The following is a 6,725-nucleotide window of genomic DNA, read 5'->3' on the forward strand; positions in this document are numbered from 1 at the left end:
TGTAAAAAGTAAAAAACTGGAAGAAATTCTAACTAAATCAAATATCTAGTATTTCCTTCACCTTGAGTGCTCTGTGGGATCTGATCACCAAGACACTTAAACGTGAAAAGGCTGAAATGTGTTCCCACAGAGTCTTGATATTCACGAAGTCAGAGGAATGTATTCCAATCGGAGCGGCAGATTGCGTTAAGCTGCGCTGGTAGGCGCATTGCATGATGGGGCAATCTTTGGATGCATTTAAATCCCTATCAGTTATGTTAATGTTCTAGTGTTTAAGTTTATGTGAGTTTTCTAGGTTCTGTTATGTTGTGCTCAAATGTTACTGTTAGTTTAATGTGTAAGAGTGTGGGCACCATGACCCAACTTAGTATGGCTGAAGTTCTGTGTTCAACGCCTTAATAAAGTGTTTATTTCTTGCGGTGTATGAAACACAGGAAGGGCAGTAAAAGTAATTCAAGTCTCCTGTCTCATTCATCTGGCCAAGCTCGCCACAGTATTTTAAAAATTAATTTCTATAATAATACTATTTTAATATTAATATTTTCTTGCTGCTGAAGATTAGGAAGAAAAACATAATTTTGACAGGATATAACTACGGTCATAACCTTCTACATTATGTCTAGCTTCAAGTTTTCACCACTGAAATTCTTTGAACACAAAAATATTTATTTTCAGACTGATATTATATTAATGCTGACATCTTGCCCCAATTATATGTAAAGTTTTGCACATTTTTAACGTTGAAATTTGAATACCCAAATAAAGTGAAAACGCTACAGGAATTAGCGTTTGATACGTTGGAACGTACCAAAATGATTGTGCTTGAGGGCTTCCATAGTCTGACAGATCAGTCACAACATGATTGCACGTCTAACTATTAGGTAGCTACTGCATACAGGACTGTGATCAAGTTTCAATGCGTGACATCTCTGGTCTATAAAAAAAATGACCCTTGAGGATTATTAAGTCAAGTAAGAGAAACAGAGCGAGAGGACGTTCAAATGTCTTTGCACCCTTCCCATTTTCTGTTCTATTAAGAGATGGATGGAAATTGTAAATTACCTTCTACAGTCCAAGCAAGCTGTCATTGGTCCATCTAATTTAGTGTCCATATCAAAGAGCAACGGTTTCAAACATGAAAAATATATTTAAAAAGAGCAGCCCGTCGGCGTCAGTTACAAGGGGCTTCAAAGGCAGAATTTATTCAGACATGCTGCAATCCCCATGTAATTTGCCACAAGACTAGAAAACATTTTTCACTTTGGAAGCTTTTGGGCAGAAATGCAAAAGAATGTGTAATGTTCTATGAGCTTGAACCTAGTTAAGAACCCAGTTATCTGAAGAAACAGACAGACTGTAGACTGTAATTAATGCTTTCTGTTACTTTCACTCTCAATTTGTCTAGCGAGAGAAGAGATCAAGATCTACCCTGAGATACATGCCTTAAAGTTTTCTTTTCTATCCAGTGATAGTTGTCTGTGCATCCATGCCCACAGGGATTGTAACTAAGTAATTTGGAGTATTGTCAGGGGTGAAAGTAGTTTTTATTTCTTGGTGGTACTATGATACGTCATGATACGTCACCTGTGACGTCAGTGTCTTCTGGGTCCAAGCGCTCCGCTCGTCCAGATCTAATAACAATGGCAGAACCTGTTAATTTATTTACGATCACGTCCTACCTTTAGTGATGCACCCTTGGCGGTCAAAAAAGCTTAGTTTAGTCAATTTAGTAGTAATTATCTGACACAGCCCGGGCTAGCAACAGTACAGAAGTATTGTTATGATAAACAGCGCTGGCAGCAATGTGTTTTAGAAGTGTTTAGGGTGAGGGTTAAATTGTTTTCAATACAGGTGCACGTTAAGGGTCAGGCAGTCAGGTAAAGCACATACGAGTTTGTTGTTTGGCAGCTTTGTTGATTTGGGCAGAAAAAAATGTGTCCCGCAGCCCGTTCCCGCTAGAATGACAGTTGAATGTCACTTGTTTTTTTAAACTCCGATCTATTTAAACAACACGGGACACAGCACTGCGGCCAATTAAAACTAAGTCTCTAACGGACTAATTCAATTCATTTTATTATGTATAGCCAAAAATCGCAAATTACAAATTTGCCTCAGGGGGCTTTACAGTCTGTACACATGCAACATCCTCTGTCCCGAAACCCTCACATTGGCACAGGAAAAACTCCCCAAAATATGAAAAAACCCTTCAATGGGGAAAAAAAGGGAAGAAACCTTAGGGAGAACGTCAGAGGAGGGATCCCTCTCCCGGGATGGACAGACTGCAATGGATATCATGTGTACAGAATAAACAATGTAAAAAGATGTTCAATACATTGAATTCCTCTAACAGAAATGATACAAGTAATTGCAAGTAGCAGAACAAGTGTACGGCAGGACCACTGCAGGGACAACCACCATCAGGTCGAACCACCATCCACAGAGGCTTCTGTGGGGAGGGAGAGCAGAAATATGTTGGTTTATGATGACAGTGGCAGCAGCAGTTGTCAGCAGAGCCCTGCCAGGAGTCAGAACCGGGGTCCGCACGAAACTATGATCCACGGAGACCTGCTAGGCGAGAAAGCACAAAGAACTCCCGGAAAGAAGCTTGATTCGTAATGTACATTAATAAAACATGGATGATTGTGGAAGGAGAGAGTGAGAGTGTGAGAGAGGGGCTTGGTGTGTCCTAAGAAGTCCCCCGGCAGTATAGGCCTAGAGCAGCTTAACTAAGGGCTCGTCCAGGCTAACCTGAGCCAGCCCTAACTATAAGCAATATCAAAGAGGAACGTTTTAAGCTTTATCCTAAATGAACTGACCGAGTCCGCCCCCCGGACTGAAAGTGGAAGCTGGTTCCACAAAAGAGGAGCTTGATAACTGAAGGCTCTGGCCCCCATTCCACTTTTTAAAACTCTAGGAACCACAAGTATCCCAGCATCTACGAAGCGCAGATGCCTTGTAGGGCAATACGGTGTAATGAGCTCTTTAAGATAAGACGGTGCCTCACCAGCAAGTGCCTTGTAGGTGAGGAGAAGTACCTTAAATTCTATTCTTGATTTAACAGGAAGCCAGTGGAGAGACTTTAATACAGGAGTTATATGATCCCATTTCTTAGTTCTTGTTAATACACGTGCTGCAGCATTCTGAATCAGCTGGAGAGGTTTAAGCAATTTACAAGAGCAGCCTGATAACAAAGAATTACAATAATCCAGTCTAGAAGTAACAAATGCATGAACTAATTTTCTGCATCACTTTGAGACAGGAAGTTCCTGATTTTCGATATATTACGTAGATGAAAAAAGGCGGTCCTTGAAGTCTTCTTTATATGAGAGTTGAAGGACATATCCTGGTCGAAGAGAACTCCAAGATTTCTGACGGTGCTGTTTGATACCAGAGCAATTCCATCCATAGAGACTGTATAACGTGACTGACTTCGACAGCTGGGCCTATCATGATAACTTCCGTTTTTTCCGAGTTTAACATCAGGAATTTGCAGGTCATCCAAGTTTTGATGTCTCCAAGACAATCCTGAAGTCTAACAAGCTGGTTGGTGTCTTCTGGCTTGATCGATAGATACAGTTGAGTATTGTCTGCATAACAATGGAAGTTTATGCTGTGTTTTCTGATAACGTCGCCCAAAGTAAGCATGTACAGGGTAAATAGAATCGGTCCAAGCACAGAACCTTGTGGGACTCCGTGACCAACATTGGTTGTCCTCGATGATTTACCGTTCACAAACACAAACTGGGATCGATCCGATAAATAAGATTTAAACCAGCTGAGTGCAGTTCCTTTTGTGACGGGGGGGTTAGGGGAAAGAGTCAACAACGCCACTTGGGGACCCACGAACTATAGAAAAACACCCAGGGCACGCAGATAAGTTACTGTGGGCTATAGGCAGAGACCAGTTGATATTTAAGTAAACGGTTTTATTAAACAAAGCAATAAAACCACAGTAAATTCTAATAACTACAAGAAAACAAACAAACTTAAGTCTACTTAACACGGCAAACGAAACACAGCAATAAAACCACAAGAAACAGTACAACAAAGAAATAACAAAGTAGAGAAAACATTACCAAATAGAATTGAGCAAAACAGCAGCAGGGTCCCTGTGCAGCACAACACAAAAGGTCGTTTGTTAGTATATGGATTTAGAGACATAAAGAAAACCAACACAACCAAACATACCTGTGCAGCACAACACAAAAGGTGCTTGAGGCCCTGACAGCAGGTGCTTTTAAAGGCCTGCTCTTAATTGGCCGTTTGGCTGGGGAGGAGCCAGCCGAAAGGCTGCGTTCAACCCCACCACAATCTACCCCCTAGTTTTTTAATCGTCGGCTCGACGATTGTGTACTAACACCATGGCCGGAACATGTGGGAAGGTCTAGGCACAGGTACCCGAGAGTTGGTAGCCCCAATTGACCTACTACCTGCTGTAAGGGGCAGATGATGCATGTTCGGATGCCTCCCAGCATTAGTACGAGTGGTCCTTCTTAGCGTGGCTCCTCTGTTGCCCGGGGAGGCCTCCGCAGCGTCTGCCACTGGATTGGCCCTGTGGCAACTTGTAGATGGCACTGCCTCTGGTTGGGTTGTTTGATGACCGGCCGGCGAGTGCCGAGTTGGGGGATCATCAAGGGGTGCATCACCGTGTCCAGGAACGAGCATAAACCATTCACCATCCAACAGGGGCTCCTCCACTAGAAGGGGTTCCGTCTCCTGTGGGGCCTTATTAGGACAGTTAGTTCCCCGAGCGAATTTATTTTTTATCAATGAACGATGGACATGTTTTACCTTTAGAGGGTCATTGACTGGAGCAATGGTGTACACCGATCCGCCAACTGCCGGGGCCCTCAGCACCTTGTACTCTACCGAACTCCAAATGTCTTGGATCTTGTGGCGGCCTCTGATACCAACATCCTTAAGGTAGACCAACTGACCTTCTTGCAGGGGGACGTCTCTCACACGTTTGTCGTAGTGAGTCTTACGATGGGCAGCTGTAGCTTCAAGGTGCTTGGTCGTTCCCTCAAAAGCATGTCGCAGCCGGGTTTGGTGTTCCACAATCCAGTCCTGGGTGGTGCCGGTTACAGGTTCTTGGACTCGGCCCAGAAGGAAATCTACAGGTAACTGCGGGTCCTGCCCAAACATCAAAAAAAAGGGAGACTCACCGGTGGACTGGTGTGCGGTGGTATTGTATGAGAAGGTCACTTGCGGCAGGTAACACGACCAATCTCTCTTCTTTGTGACGGGCAGAGTGCGTAGAAGGTTGTGTAGGGTACGGTTAAACCGCTCACATTGGCCATTGCCAGTTGGATAGTAGGGAGTGGTGTGGCTTTTCTCGATATTATACATACCACAAAGCTGTTGGATAAGCTGGCTCTCAAAGTTCCTACCCTGGTCAGAGTGTATACGACTTGGCACTCCGAATTTGTAGAACCACTCATTAACCAGCACTTTGGCCACTGTCGAAGCACGTTGGTCGTGGGTTGGTACTGCCTGAGTGTACTTCGAAAAAATATCAGTCATAACCAGGACATTCTCCATTCCATTCTTTGATGGCTCCAGCAGTGTAAAATCCACTGCCAGTATTTGATTTGGGCGAGACGCCAACAAATGGCCCATGTAGGCGCAGGCCGCCGGTTGAGTGTTTTTAGCTACCTGACAGCGTTCACACTCCAGACACCACTGTTTAATGTCCTGGTGCATTCTAGGCCAATAGCACCGCTGGTGGACCAAATCCGTGGTCCGCTCTACACCTTGATGTCCATGTTCGTTATGCAGTTGATATAGTACCTTATTTTTCAGTGACATGGGTAACAGCAGCTGTGAGACCTCTTCTCCCTCCGGGCGGCAGACGTTGCGATAAAGCACCCCATCTTTTTCCACTATCCTGTCCCACTGTCTTACCAGTACAAGCACTTCCTTGGAGGCCTGGCGTCTTTCCGATGCATCGGGACCCTTCCCTTTGGTCCAAAACCCCAGGAACTCCTGGATGGTTGGGTCTGCTTCCTGTAAAACACGTAGGTCAGATGGCGTGTGGCAGGGAAAGGCGACGATAGTTGACTGGGCAGCCTGAATTATTCCCTTAGCCTGCCGGAGCGACTCTGGAACATGAATACCAGGGGCTGCACAGTCCAATGCGTTGACCGGGTGTTGCCTGGAAAGGGCATCTGCATTCTGGTTACTTCGACCAGGCCTATACTTTATGTCGAAGTCAAATGAAGCAAGTTGCGAAGCCCAACGCTGTTCTGTGGCACCTAGATTGGCTGTGGATAGATGACTTAGAGGGTTATTATCTGTGTATACAACACATTTTTGTCCTAAGAGGTAATCTCTGAATTTCTCTGTCATAGCCCATTTAAGGGCGAGAAACTCCAGCTTCATAGAGCTGTAGTTGCTCATATTCCGCTCTGTAGGCTTAAGGCCACGACTAGCATAAGCTATAGGTCTAACCTTACCATCTTGCTGTTGTGAGAGTACCGCACCCAGTCCGCTGTAGCTGGCGTCAACCTCTAGAATAAATGGTAAGGTAAAGTCGGCATAAGCCAAGACTGGGGAAGCAATCAACCTATTTTTAAGGCTCTGAAAGCTCTGCTCACACTCCTCTGTCCATGCTGCAACTAGATTTTGTTCCGATGATTTCCGTGATTTTGTTCTAGTCAATTCAGCAACAAGGTGATGCAGTGGAGCAGCAAGTTTGGCAAATCCCTCTACAAAACGACGGTAGT

The sequence above is a fragment of the Pungitius pungitius genome, chromosome 2 (genome assembly GCF_949316345.1).
Source record: "Pungitius pungitius chromosome 2, fPunPun2.1, whole genome shotgun sequence".
NCBI lineage: Eukaryota > Metazoa > Chordata > Actinopteri > Perciformes > Gasterosteidae > Pungitius > Pungitius pungitius.